This window comes from Musca vetustissima, unplaced genomic scaffold, assembly GCF_032173495.1.
Source record: "Musca vetustissima isolate MV318-11 ecotype Yass unplaced genomic scaffold, APGP_CSIRO_Mvet_v1 utg2961, whole genome shotgun sequence".
In the NCBI taxonomy this organism is placed as follows: Eukaryota; Metazoa; Arthropoda; class Insecta; order Diptera; family Muscidae; genus Musca; species Musca vetustissima.
In genome coordinates, this window is record NW_026882087.1 from 169,927 (window position 1) to 185,894 (window position 15,968).

A 15,968-nucleotide genomic window follows, 5' to 3' on the forward strand; every position below is an offset into this window, starting at 1 on the left:
CAATATTTTGATGAGTCGTCGGGGTAGGCAAACAAACCTCTTCATGGAGTTAGTTTAGTGGTAGTAGTATTTGTGGAAATTTATCCGATTAGAAACACTTCAAGGGATTCTTTTTTCTGTGGGAATCGGTGTGTGTTTGTGGCAAATAAGTTGATGTTCTATTTTCGATGCGGTGGGAAATTGGGACATTAATGAGTTTTGTGTGGCATAAGTAGATTAGAATATTCCAAAGGATGTCATTAATAGAATATGTGTACATCCTGTTTTATAAGTTGGTCGTATAACATAAAATCATAGGAAGGGAAATATATCTCATATGTTATGAGTTAAATATGTAAAACTTATAGTTTGTGTAATTTCCATTGCAGTTTTAGTAAACACTCTAACATAAGATAAAGTTTAAAAAATATGGGCCATATCCCGAGAGTACTTTACTACCAAAGTTATAGGGATAATGAGAAGCAACAAAAATGTGTCTCATCAGGTTAGACCTCAAGTTTCTTTGTCCGTTGCAGACAATTTTGAGTCAATTTAGAAATTTTAATCCGTCTGCTTGACTAAATATTGTGCACCCTCGAGGGCAGTAATCGATTTGATCTAAACATAGCATATTGTAAAATTTATTTCAAACATAAATTAAGATCGAAGATGGAGTCCTTCTGGTACCTCACACACAAAAGGATCCAAAAAATTGGGAACCCAAAATGCCAAATCATTCTATACATCTTATAGACCTCAGAGGGTTTGCAGAGTTGCGTCACTATATGCGGAAAATAAAAAAACCGAATATTTAATGTTTTCGAATGTTTGCTAAGAAACCCTTGCCTTCTCATTTCAAACGAGTGGTGTGATTATACAAACAGGCTTCAACGCAACACCACAGGACTAACAATGACAAAAGCTATGCAATATTTCAGCTCAGCTACGCATTAACGACATAAATACACAAACACTGAAAACAGCTTCATGGCCAGGCCCATACTCAGAGCTTAATTATTCTCTTTGGAATTTAAAATGAGGTTGGTGGTCAAGCAGAGTTGTCGCAGTTAAATAAATGTTTTCATGAATAATAAAAAAGTGGAAAAGAATAAATAACAAAAACACTTTGAAACCGAACGGAGGATGGTGGTATGAAAGATTCCTTTTGAGGTTGAAAACCCTAGGCGGGTGTAGTAAGAACCAGAAAGGACAAACTCAGACTAGTAGGTATGGCGTGATTATAGTTTTGCTCAAGATCCTGTTGTTCATGTGTTGTCGCAATACTCATACGACTCTATGATCATCGGGGAAACTATTTTATAATGCAATTTATTAGAATTGGGAATTGTATATTGACTGGAAGTAGCTATACGTGCCAAACCTATTAAACAAGCTCGCTATGTTCTGACATATTCCCCATATAAAGTGGCCCAACCATTTTATCCGAGATATCAAAAATTTTTAACCAAAGTCTGTAATTCAGGTTTTTGGCATTCTCTACCGATTAAGGTATTTGATGGACCTGACCAGATTTAACGACATTTTTAGTTGCTGTACGCAAACCCTTTTTGTAGGATGTCAAGTAGTAGCCAAAGCGTATGTGTTGTGGCAATACGCATATGCCCCTTTGTCCAACAGTAAAACTATTTAGACATATTTCCTATTTATTGATCCTTGCCGATTTTTTCAACCTAAATGTGTAATTAAGTATTTCGTTTTCTCGGCTGATTTTAAGTATTTCGATTACCCAACTAATGGAGGAGTGTATAAATGTTCGATAACGACAGACGAGGAGTGTATAGAAGTCCGTCATGACGCATGAGTTGTGACAATACTCATACGCATATTTGGCCAAACTGAAAAACAATTTTGCAATGCAATCGATTATTGAAAAGGAATGCGATGACATCCCAGGTCCTGTGTGTTCCCAAGCTAGACCCCTGCGTTTTTGTAGTTCCAAATAATTGACGATACGATTGAGAATATAAAATAAAAAGTTTTCATTTTCATAAAGGAGATAAAGAATTATATATGGTCTTTTATCTGCTGGTTTATATTTTATTCGCCAGAGACCCCATTACATATATGTTCATGATTGGAATAAAAAATCAAAATATTTAAGATAGAGCTTTGCATATACATTCCTATACTTCTAGGATGTTTTGTAATAAAAAAGGGATAAATCGGTCCACCCTGTATTTTTGGTTCGCATAAGGTATAATCCTACACAAAGTTATCAATATTGGTTCATTTGTAGGACAGCATCCCTAAAACTGTACCTCCCAAAAAGCATGATTATGTGAAGTTTGGACACGATTTTAAAGATTTTGGTTCTCAGTTTCTTCCTACCAAAAACTATCAGGTTTTGTTGTAGCCCTCATATAATGGAATCGCTGTTTTCAACCGTCACTCGACATTTTTGCTATGATGAAGACCTTCTTTTTTTTGGAAAAAATCTAATTTTGTTGTTTTCATTGCGGACATAATTTTCGATCACTGGAACATCCGATTCAAAAAATTCCAAAGGCATTTGAAAAAGCACATGTCTTGTTCTGGTATAAATTAGGATTATTAACATCGTACAGAATAATGTGTTAAAATTTGGGGCCAATTGAATTAATAGGTTTCGTTTAAACGCGTTTTATGTTTGAAAAACACGTTTGCCTTCGCTTGTTGCTGACATAATAACATGACATTTAAAACCAAAATTCTATTTTTCCAAAGCGAGGATGTCCTTAAATTGTTAGATCACCTTCGGCTTTTTGCTAAAATAACTGCAGGTCCTTCCTAAGAACCTCTCCGAGCCTTTATAAAAAAAATTGGCCTATATGAAAATTGGCCATTGTAAAAAATTGGCCTTCTGTAAAAAAGCTATCTCTTGCAGAATATGTTGGAATTCTATGGGAAGTTCAATTAGTTTTCTATGGGATAACCTTCTGTTCATTTATTACATTTTTTTGACCTTCTCTATGAAAATATTTTTCTTATTGGTATCTTTGGTGAAGATCGCTTAGTTTTCCTTGATAAGCCTTTTCGATATCTATGAAAATACCAATACTATACACTTGCCTTATAGCGCTCATTTGTCTGTAAGACCTGCGTAAATCAAAAATTTTAATTTTTGGGTCATGTTCTGTATAAAATTCATATCAATATGTCTTACACACTCTGATTTAAAAGCTGTAAGATTTTCTGTGGTACACAAAACTTAAAACGCATTTTCCGCAAAAGCAATTTTTATTGGTTCATGCAGTTGTTGTAGCAAATGACCTATATGTGTTTAATATGCTTTCAGCGATTTTCTTTTTGTGAATCCTCCAGCATATAAATCGTAAATCTCCAATATCACGTTTTAAGTTTATGTAAAGTAATCGTGAATTAAAAAAAACATGACCTCGTTGTTGGTGCCTTGAAAATTATTATTTTGTAACCTACAGCCAAAATTTACAGTTACAAATTGACAAAAATATTGTCTATGTGGGCATTGGGTGGACATAGACCTAGCAACCGACCAAATGTACTACAACCATTTCAGTTTTCGGCCAATGCTGAAAGCAATTTCTTTCTATTCATAACTCATTGTGGTTTTGCGTATAATCATATCCGAATTCGAAAGCATTCTGCCTCAAAGGATGAAGGCAGTAGGCACAGCAAAATAGCAACTACCATGGTGACGACGAGACAACGAATACAATGTACAACTACAAAAATACAATAACAACAGAAATCATTGCAAATTATGCCCACTATTATACAAGCCCACCAAAAAAAGAGAGAGAAACAAACAAACAAACAGACGGGCTTAACATTGACAACACTTCAAACGCATTTCTCACCCACAAATGAACAGACACAACGGCAAACAAACAATTGAAGTCCTTGTGGCTTGCTGTTTTTACTTTGTCAGTGTTTGTGCAAAAGTCTCTGTGTGTGTATGGGTGTGTGCGTGAGCAAGAGCGAACGAGAGGCAGCAAATGTGTGAAAATATAAATTGAACGCAATATGCTTTAAAATGATAACAAACCGCAGGAACGTCGCTGCAGCGCACAGTGGGAAAAAATACCGATCTAGCGCGCAGAAAATCAAAAAATGAAGTTGAAGGAAACTTTATAACATTAATGCAGTTTTAAAGTAGAGTGTTGAGAGTACTTAAGTCCGTATAAAATAATCCGAATTAATAAGCTAGAACGGAATAACGGTACATTTAAAATAGAAAATTTTTCCAATGTTAAAAATGGCATTTTTTAGCTATAAAATTGCGATGGTCGTGTTCATTCTGTGAATATATTATTATAAAATTTTGTCCATTTTTGATATATAGTATTGGTATTTAATTAAATTGTATAGTTATATAACCCATAAGTTATTTTAATTTAGGTGTTCCGGGCTAAATATATGTAAGGTCCGTTTTTTTAAATTCCTTCAATTAAAATAGGGGTTTAGTATGGAGTGCAGTCGAGTTCAGCTTTGATTTTTGTTTTATTTTTCTTGTGTGTCTGTCTAGAACATCATACTAAATTTTTTCCTGCGACTTCCTGCGATTCTCGGATTTATGGCAATTTTTTTGAAAAAATGCCAATTTGGTGTAGGAAGCTTTTTTAAGGTTTCCTTTAAATAAAATTAAAAATTTGTGAATTTTTTTGATATAATTCATCAAATATGACTTGGAATAGATCACAGCATAGCAGATAAGAAAAAAACAAGTTCAAAATGTCCATCCTAAGGTTCCAGAGTACTGGGTGTGAGTAGGAAAATGAGGGTATTTAAGTAAGCTGCTCCAAACGTTGATTTTAAACTCATGCCCTGAATATACATTTATTCCAAATGTCTTTCTAAATAAAAATTGAAATTACAACGAAATCGGTTGTAAGAGTCTTCTAAAATACCGCAGGTAAAGGGTCCACATTATGAACCCTGGAAAAATATCATTGGTGTAACATTCATATATACACTGTTTTACCTATATTTATGATTTTCGTGGAGGTGGAGTTTATGGACTTTTATTATACCTGTTATGGAGTTTCCAATGACTGACATGACTTCGGATGACTTTATTTCTTTGTCATACGAATTTCGTTAGGGTCGGATACAGGTATCAGTTAATTATGAATGCAAAAATACATATTATTTATAGACTTTTCTACCTATGAATGAAAAATCCGCATTTAACAAATGTTCATTCATAGATTTTTCTCATTCAATAAGTGTCAAAGAACGGGATTATACAAGTTATAAACAAGTGAATGGCGATTTATTTTAGTTCTTAAACAAGTGAAGTGGAAAAATGTCAATTTTGTACAGAGAGCTCTTTGGCTAAAATCTAAAAATGGCTCTGATGTAAAGGAATATGCATTAAATAGACTTGGAGTTAATGCAACCGATTATGCAAACGCTAAAGGGATTTGTCGAACAGTTACCACGCTATGTACGCGATTTAAAACGAAATGTATGGCCGCCAGAAGGAACAAAAAACAAATGGAGCGTCAGCATGGAAATTGGCTGATATAATTAAATGTGCAGCTTTGCCCATAGGTATGTTGTCTGAAGAAGCCATGGAATCCAGAAATAAGGACTTTCGAAACCACAGGGAACTGTACACCAGACAAATTAGTCGTGAGGAAACAATGAGGGATCTTTTTAATAGGTTGCTATTTTCTTCTGATCCAAAAATATCAAGTTTGTCTCGTAGTACATCTCTTAATCATCGATATAGTGAGCCACTATCTGAAGAAGTCCTTAAACTACTGGTTGATCCAATGCTACCAACTAATTCAGATCAAAAATCGGATTCTGAATGTGATTAGTATTTAATAAGTAACGCCTAAATTTTGTAAAATATATATAGTTTAATGTTTTAGATATGTAATATTAATAATAATAAAGATATATATAATAACAATAGTGTTTGCCCTTAACCCACTTTTTACCCTCCAAATGTTTCGGAATTTTTAAAAGAAACTCCCATTTAAGTGTACTATTAGTTATAACGAAAAATGTTGCTTATAAAAAAAATCCAAAATGGTAATTTTCACCTAAAAATTTAAGTTTTTAAAAAAAAAAAAAAAAAATCGGCGCTTAATGGGTTAATAAAAAAAAATTGCCAAATTTTTTCATAAAATAATTAAAATTGTCCATCTAAATCTATTCTTATCCAAAATATCGATAAACATACAGTAAAACATCTACTTTGATTTTCTGCGCGCTAGATCTGCATTTTTTCCCACTGTGCAGCGCATTGACAAAAGCTGCACAGCAACAACGACAACCAAACAACACAAATGAGAAACATTTATCTTCAATGCATTTGCAGCTGGGCATCAATGACAAATGTATTCAGAGCCCTTGGCATATTGAAATTATACCCATACATTGTATGGAGGAGACCTGCCTCCTCCTTCTCCGCCCCCACACAACAAGGATACACTTTTGACGACGCCAAACCAAGCAAAATAAATGAAACACTCAAATGTATTTTGAAAGAAAGAAACAAACTGAGAAAAAAAAGAATCGAATTATTCATTCATCCAAAAAGGACAATAAAGAAATGTCTGAATTACAATTGAATTATGTATATGACGTTGTTTCATTGTTCATTTATTCTGCACCAGTGCAGTCTTTGTTATACACTCAACAATAGAGAATCAATTGTCAGCTTATACCTTGACCAATTAATTGTTCAATCGAGGTCCAGTCGCTGTTCAATTGCATCCATGTCCAATGAAAATGATTTCAAATTGTAATTTTTTTGGTTTATAGTTTATTTGTCTATTGTCCTGAATTGAAATTGTTATTATTTACCACATGATTATGTTATACAAATTAGACAAAAGTTTGTGATTTTACTAAAAAAAAAATAAAAAAACATGAAGTCCGTATTTAAAATAACTAAAATTAATCGGTATATTTATATGTGACCTTTTATGATCTAAGAAAACGAAATATCAAATACAAAAAATTGTCTAAATTTTATGGATACAACTATATTCATTTTGGTTATGTAGAAAAATGTACCTATACTGAAAATTCTCCGGGAAGGGGGTTTTAACCTTTTAAAGAACACGGAATCCCAAATTACAAAAAAAAAAAAAATCGAATGAGGGGGGACCCTTTATGCCAAAACATATTCCTATATGTTTTATCCCTTAAGACACCAGTCATATTACAACCACTTCCTTTGAAATGTGCAAAACATTGCAAGTACCGAAAATAGGGCGAAATCTCCGGATGATCGCTTTTAAATTCCCACAATGGGGGCTCTAGAAAACTCGGACTAATATATTTTTATTAGCAAATTGTCAAAGCTCTATCATAAATATTGCACTTTATATCGTGATTTTATCAAACAGACATACCGTAATGCAAAGTCTAGATAGCATTTTATTCGGATCAAGAATACGTATATTTACTTTATGGGTTCGAAGACGAATTTTTCTAATATACAATAACGAATCTGAACAAGAAATTATAGTTAATATCAAGTTTGGTATGTTACGTACATCGTAACATACCAATTTCATCGATTTCTTTGTGTGTTTGTAATAGGTAAAAAGTAACGATGTAGACCCATGGTTCCTTTTGCCAATATGCACAGGATCACTTCTGAGTCGATTAATGACTGTCCGTCTGTCCATGTTAAATTGTAAACTAAGTACAAGTCGCCTTCATGATCCGAACGAGGTGAAATTTGGTACAACCTACTTATTTAGGACAAGGACGAATTCTATTGAATTTTGTGAAGATCGGTTCAGATTTAGATATAGCTCTCGATTTGTTTGACCGGTTTTGTACAGTGTATTGAATTAAGTACAAATTATTGTTTGTAAAATTTCGTTGAAATCTGTGCAGATTAAGATATAGCTCCCATATATATTTTCGTCCGCTTTTATGAAAATGATGCAACAAACATCCAAGATTTGTCCGATGGAGACAACATTTTGTACAGCGTACTGAATTAAGCTCAGATAGACATATGCGAAGTTTAATTGAAGTCTGTTAAAACTCTCAAGGTTCGTGCGATTGAGACGAAATTTTACATATCGTATTGAGATGAATAAAAAAAAGAGCCCAAGTCTGCACGATTGTCATAACATTTTGCATACAATGGCATGTTTATGGGTTGAATAAAATTAGTATATATCTATGCAAATCACATATTTAATTTAGTACGATTCCATATAGATGGTCCTCTAAAGATGCTATGTCTATTCTATCGATAGGATATTGTACCCCTGAGCATGTCTGTATGTATCCAAATTGGTCGTATAGTCGTTCCCGTCCGACTTTTGAACTTTTCTTACTAGTTTTTCTTTGTTATGTTGGTGCTAATGTCTTGTAATATAAGCCATTTGAATTCACACATATTTATCAACAAAACGCAAAGACATTTGAAATTTGGTGTGACCACTATGAGCAGAACTCATACTCAGTATAACAAAGCCTGAGAAGACAAATGTCAATGGCGATGCTCGAGAATGCCAATGAATCTGTGAAAAAACTTTGTTTGAAAAACTCACCAAAAGTCAAAAAATATTAAAATTTGGGAGTACCGTTATACGGGACTGCCGTTAAAATTGGCCAACACTGATAATTGTTTAAAGGAAGATTTGCTACATATACTAAATTCCCGTTAATTCGGTTGAAAATATGCCGAAATTCTTAAAATACCGAATTTTGAGTGGTACCGCTATACCAAAACGTGGACCGATACATCATATTTACAGTACCAAACATCCTAGGAGTAGTAGCAATGTGTGTGCAAAATTTCGAAGCTCTATCTTAAATATTGTCATTTCCATACGGTAACAGAAAAGGTAATATTTACCCGTAATTTCAAAAAGTTGCCGAGGTCACTATCAGGCATCTTTCTAAGAAAACACAATCGTGTTCCGCATTGTTTCCCATTAGTTATAGCCCACTAAATTGAAATTGGTTGAAGTTGGTTTACCGTTGGTTACAATAAGGATGCTAATAATAATCTTTTTGTATATACCCGTCCAAATTTAGTATTTTCCTTAATGTTTTTTGTCAACTAACCAGATTGGCATTATTATATAACTTCGAACTTTGAAATTTCTCTTTATTATAGCGCATTCATTTTCATTTTCAATCTGAACAACATCAAACTATCGTGTGGAATATATCACATAATTTAACCCACATTTATATTATAAATTTCATAGTGCACAATTATTCTCCCCGTTATAACACATCTTCTTCAAATAGTCAAATAGACATTGTGGCTAAAATAGAAATTCAAAAGTTCTTTCATATTCATTCAACATTTTGCAATCATTTTTGATGCCATATCAACTTATTAATTATAATTACAAACTTGAGTTTGCATGGCAACCGAATGAATAACTCAGAAATGATTTTTTGTGTAGAGCAAAAAGAAAAAAGGAAAATGTTTTACAAAGTTCAACTGACATGTATTTTTAATTTATCTAAGGTCTGTCATGCTGGACAGCAAAGGGACGAAATAAAATTAAACTCACACTCCTTTCAAACTTCTTAAATATGCCAAGTCATTTACATGTACATGGCTTTGGAAGGCTTAATGTCTTCCTTCATTTGTGGAGCATCCGGAACGCCAGCAAACCAAATTCAAGTCAAGCCAACTCAATAACCCCCATCTCACCCCGAAAAAAACAGAGGCCATTGAAATTAAAATGAAATTTGAATGCATGTTTCCAAGCAGATGAACACTAAATGGGTGGAGAGTGGGGTGGAGGTTGAGGCTGGCCAAATGTTTAGGTAAGCAACCGCTCATCTGTGCCCACAATGAACTATTGTACGGTCGTAAAGGTGTACGATATCTATCTACATGCATATATCAATGCGACCTATAGACCTAACCACCCCATCTGCCCACAATTCAAGTGGCGTGTACATCTTTTCACAAGTACATAAATAGACACACGACACTCACTCATACAGAATCACATCAGAATCAAGACACACACACACACTTCTTCCATGGACAATGTTCAGGAGTCAAAAATGACTGGGTATTTTCGGCCTATTCCACCTCCAAGTATCACACACAGTACGGTACATGTTAGTCACTTTTATCAAATTTCTGGCCTGGTCTTGGGCTTTAAATGGGGTGGGGAGATTTTTGGTTGGTTGGTTGGCTGTTCGTTCATTCGGTTGGTTCGTACGCAAGATTGCCAAAAGAGGTGAAGGCTATTTCAATTTGGTTAAATTAACATTTAAAATGTCTCGAGGGTGAACATGGCTATTCAAACGAACAAAATGTTACGGAAAGTCATGACACAAATACGGCTAGCTATGAGTGTTTGTGCGTTTGTTTGTATGTATGTATGCGGCAGTGTAATTCATTCATAAGCACCTCTGTTCAAGAGGAAATCTGCATAAATGAAAGGAAGTGAATAATCATCAGTGGAAAAACTAATTTTCATTTTATTTTACTTTTTGTGTGTGATAGAACATCACAGTGTTATTTACACAAGAAATATTATTTCGTATTTCTATCATTAAAAATTGAATTTTAACATAAAACCCAAGAATTCTATATAACATGAAATATTAGGAAATTTTCAATCAATGTGACTGTGGTATACATATTTGGCCAAATCTATTCCATGCACACATGGATTTTTAGGCAAATACAATCCATTATGGAGATTCCCAGTCATCTTTAAGTTTACCAAATCTAACTGCAACATCGGCCCATAGCTATATCTCACCTACTTTGCTGGCTCGAGACAGAACATATGTCCCATACGACGAACTTAAAAAAGATTTTGTGGCGCATCGATCTTGTGCGCAGTTTTTCCAGTTTGAATGACCATGCTTTGTTATGTCAACCTCCACTTGATCTTTCTATTAAATTCGTGGCCTTCCCCTTCAGCCACCACCAGTTGGCTCGATTTTATATACCTTTTAAGCTGGGACATCCTCATGCATTCTCCTGGTCTACCCTCTGTAGTCGCTGTACCTCGATACGCCTGACTATGTCCATGTCCGTATATATATATATATATGATATATCTGGCATTTCGATATTCACCTTCGACGCAGATTGACCCGTATATCTTTCGGAGAATTTTTTTTTATAAACACCCCAAGAGCTGCCTACACGGCTTGCGAAACCAGAACGGGTAATATAAGCGTCATGTAGAGTGTATGTTTGGTCTGGCGAGAGGTGATCATGTTTCGAAATTGCTTACTTAGACCATAGTAGCAACTGTTGGCTAGCACTATTGTTCTCCGGATTTCAAAGCTGGTTTTTGTTATGGCGGTACCGAGGTATATAAAATTGTTCACTACCTCGAAATTGTTGTTATCAAGTTACACTGTTGGTTCGAGTCAACTGAACGTCTTCCGCGAGGATAACACCAGCTTAGTCTTTTCGCCATTTACTGTCAGACCCACTTTGGCAGACTCCTTCCCAATTCGTTCAAAGATGACTGTTACCGCTCTCAATGTTCGACCCATTATGTCGATGTCGTCGGCGTAGGCGAGTAACATATGCTGTTTGGTGTACAGAGTGCCACATTTGCATCTCGTATGACCTTTTTCAGCAGGATATTAAACAGGTCTCACGAAAAACCTGTGAACCTTGTCTGAATCCGCGTTCTGTATTGAAGTGATTCGAGAGGTGCTTTCCAACTTTAACTTCTGACCTTGTACCAGTTAGAGGTATCATAGCCGTATTCACTTTGCAAGGATGCCGAACGCAAACATGACCTTAAACGTGAGCGGATTGGGCTGTCAAATACGCTGGGCTGTCGAATGTAGAATGTGTCGATGTGTGGGTCTACTCCAGGATGCAGTGTAAAAGTCTGCTTTATGGTGGATTTACCAAGTCTGAAGCCTATAACGAGTGGTTTTAACTAAGGCTATGGTGGATTTACCAAGTCGTTACAAGCCGCATCGGTATGTTCCAATAATGTCATTGTTCACACAGTACGCTAGGTAGAAAATTCCAATCATTGGGCATGCCTTCCTCTAGCATAATTGTCCTGTCCATCTCGATTTGCTCACGCTTACACTTTTCTTGTTCATTGTTTTTGTTCTTGTTTTTTAATAGGGTTCTCAACTCAGTAGCATTATGAACTCCTGCTCGTATCTTGAGTTTCTAGATGGTGATCTCTGGTAACCAATTGTTGCTTTTGCTGCAGTTTGTAGGGAGTGGACAATGCATTGTCATTGTGCTTCTATATTATTAACGGGACAAGGAGTGCTTTTGTTAAGCAGGTGGGTAAGTTGAGCGGAGTAGGCTTCTGCTACCTGTTGTGTTTGCAGCTTGTCGACGTCAAGTTACCATGTTGTGGTAGATCACATTTTTGCTGTTATATTAAGACGTGCTGTTATATTAAGACGTGTGTTTAGACTTCTTGGGTTCCTAAAGTGTTTAAAACATTTTAGAATATGTGTGTTTTTATTTTTTTGGATAGTAACCTTTTAGTATTCCACTCTGCTGTTGATTTTGGACCTTTGTTTGAGTTCGGAGTCTGAGTTCCTGCAACTAGGATGTGCCAATATTGGCATTTCCTCATATTTCTTATCCTCATTTCCCACATATTTGTCCATTGACAGAGTACAATGTAAGGAGCCATTTTCCCAAAGACCTCTTGGTTACCGATATTAACGCCTATAAACTAAATAAAAGCCTGTTGGAAACATTCCCATGTATACTTAATCCAGGCGAAATTTTTTGTGAATGTCCGTTATAAAGTTCATCGATCTATGCTCTATTCTTCTTTGTCAGTTTTCATGACAAGCATGCATTTATTTAAATATATATGTTCAAATAAATATTCAATTCAGCGACTAGTCAGTCGCACGGCAAACAAATGACCTGGCGAACATTTAGTCATTTGACCCGAACAAATCACAAATCATTTGGGACAAATGGACAAAGTTGACAAATTGCAAACGATTAAACGTCAATTGTGTATTTTAATTTAGCCTACGGTTGTTGCTGTTCTCGTTGCCATTCGGGTTTCGGTGTTGCTTTGGGTATTTTTATGAATTTCCTAATTACTATGTCGCTTGTCGTTGTTGTCGTTTATTTTTGCTGACAATTAACTAAATGTTTGAATGACTAAATTGTATTCATCCGGTTGATGTCCCACATACCCTTTCTATTGCCGACCAAATATTTTGCCCCATTTGCAAATTCCAAATGTTGACAATAGTCGTTCAATGGACACCGTTCGAGGGAAGGGTACGATGGTGGTGATTTGTTGACATTTGCATGACAAGAGTTATTGTTTGTCAAATATTGTTGGCAGTTTATTTTATTAAACGTTTCATTATTATTATTATTATTATTGGAAAATGTTGCAATAGATTAAAGTGTTCAAAGGCAGGTGGGTGAATTTCTAAAGACATGATAGCATAAAAGGGGGATTTATGCGCAATAGTTTTGAGACCTGATTTTTTATTTAATTTGAATAATAATAAATTGATACTGGACTTTATGCCAATATTCAAAATTTATATTTTAAACAATATTAACAATATTATTTTTGAAAAAATACCCAACAAACTAATAATTATTTATACCCATTTTTCAGGTAGAGTTATCTGAGTAATTTTATATAGGGTCCATCTATATTGTAGAAAAAAACAACCCATCTTTTTCATTCGTTGATGGAAGCAAAAGTCTTGTAATGACCCGTATAATCCAAGGGGTTTCAATATAATAATATGTGGAACTCCATAGTTTAGCAGTTGAGCAACTATATATATATCAATATCAGTAGTATTCCCAACTACTCCTTGGTACTAGTATAATTATTCTAAAGCTATCAACCGTGCCCTGAACATATCTATGACACAGCTACTTCATTCTTGTTCATATTAAAAAATTAATTTTTAACCCTCTGTGGTGAGGTACTAGAATTAGTTGCTCCACAGACCCCATATTCGGATGTAATGCAGTTTTGGTATTTGGTATTCGATGTGCAATCAATGGATGATACAATTTTGCTAGAGGAATGCATGTCCAATGATAGGAACCTCCGCGTCCTGTGCCCCGTGCATAAAAGGGAGACAACGCGATATGTGTCACCTACATATAGAGAAATAAGTCTCCTTCCCATCGGATATTCAGAGTACTGCGTGACCGACTGTGAAGCCAACGATCAATGACACTACTGGACCATAAAAATGCGGCTTCATGCCTGGCAAATCCGCGATTGACCAGATTTTCACTCTGCGCCATCACATTTAACATTTTCGTCGACTTTAAAGCCGCATTCGTTAGCCCTATTCGCTCTAAGGTGTTTAAAGCCGTGTCTGTGTTCGGCATTCCTGCAAAATTAATACGGCTATACAAGATAACTTTTAACTGGCACAAGGTCAGCAGTAAAAGTCGGAAAATACCTCTCACTTCCGAACGAGGGCTCAGACAAGGTGATATCCCCTATTATCAACGCGCAAGACGTCCAGTAGACTCGGACCAACTGTGGATATTGAAAACTACAGCTTCGAGGTAGTCAAAGATTTTATGTACCTCGGTACCGCCATAAATAAAATTAATGACATCAGCTTTAAAATTCGGAGAAGGAATCTGTCAAAGTGGGTCTATGTTCAGTACAATGGAAACAAGCCCACATCTCGCCAGACCAAACTCACACTCTACAATACACTGCGATCATCGGCGTCGAATGAATACACGGACATCGACATAGTCAGTCGTATCGAGCTGCAGCGACTGTTGGTTCACGCAGAAGGGAAGGCCACGATTTCGATGGAAAAATCAAGTTTGGGAGAATATATCTTTTAAATTAAAAAAAATGTGTGCAAGATCGACGTTTTATAGGAATATTATAAAGAACAGAAATATTCTCCATAACATTTTAGTATAAAAGTTAGTTTAGACAACACCTTTTATTTTGATAAATCTCGATTTCATTGCCAAATCGTGCTCAATTTACCTCAATTTATCATACAAAATGGACATCATCATATATCTCAATTTGCAGCGACAATGGTCCATGTTTCTAAATGAGGATATCAAAAGCCGAATAAAAGCAACCCTGCATTTGCACCAAAAAAAAGTAGATATATCTGTATAAAACTGTGTGTATAATTTTAATACTAGTCGTAAAGAAATATTATCCATTTACAAATTTTAGCATAAAGGTTAGTCCAAACGCGCCTTAAACCACTATATACCGAATATACGAATATATACTAAATTTCAATTTAGGGCAAAAAAACTACAATCTTTTTCAAAAAAATTTCCCAGTTCTTTTTTTCAACAAAAGAATGCTCTCAGCAACAAATGTTCGCGAAAGAACGAAACGAAGACGATTGCAGCGGAATTTTATTGATCGTGAATTTTAATACTATGCGTAACAGCTGAGATGTCGAGAGATTACAAATGCTTGTTAAAATTCATTGTAACTTTATCATTCGCGATAAATTGATAACTCTGCACCCTGAATTTCATACTTTTTTCGAAATAAATTGGAAACTATCCCAAATATGTATACCATTCTTCTAAAACAACATCTAGAGGAAACAACTTTTACAAATACGAAATAAGATCGGTTTTAAGGCTAAAATAAACATTAATGTTTTTAAAATTTTTGACGTTTAGACTGATTTCGCGTTTTGGTATATTCTGAGATTTATAGTAAAACTTTATGGCGAATATTTTTGTATAATATTCTGACCTACTAAAACCCCTTTTTAAGTGAGTTTTCAAAATTTCTGGAAAGGGGGCCGAAAGACCTCTTCAGAGGTTCAACTGAGGGTTAACGTATAAGATAAAAATATTCCTCACATTTATATCCGTAATATTGTCAAAGACACCATATTCCTGAAATGAAAGGATTTCGAGAAATCATAATCCCAATAAATCATAATCCCAATGTCTTGGAAACAAGTTAGGTTAGCTCTCGGCATAAACTTTTAAAATGCCGATACACGTGTCTTCTATTTTTAGCCTCTCTATTATAATTTTTTGGAATTTCCCTATAATTATATGTCGAAATTACAGTTCTTTC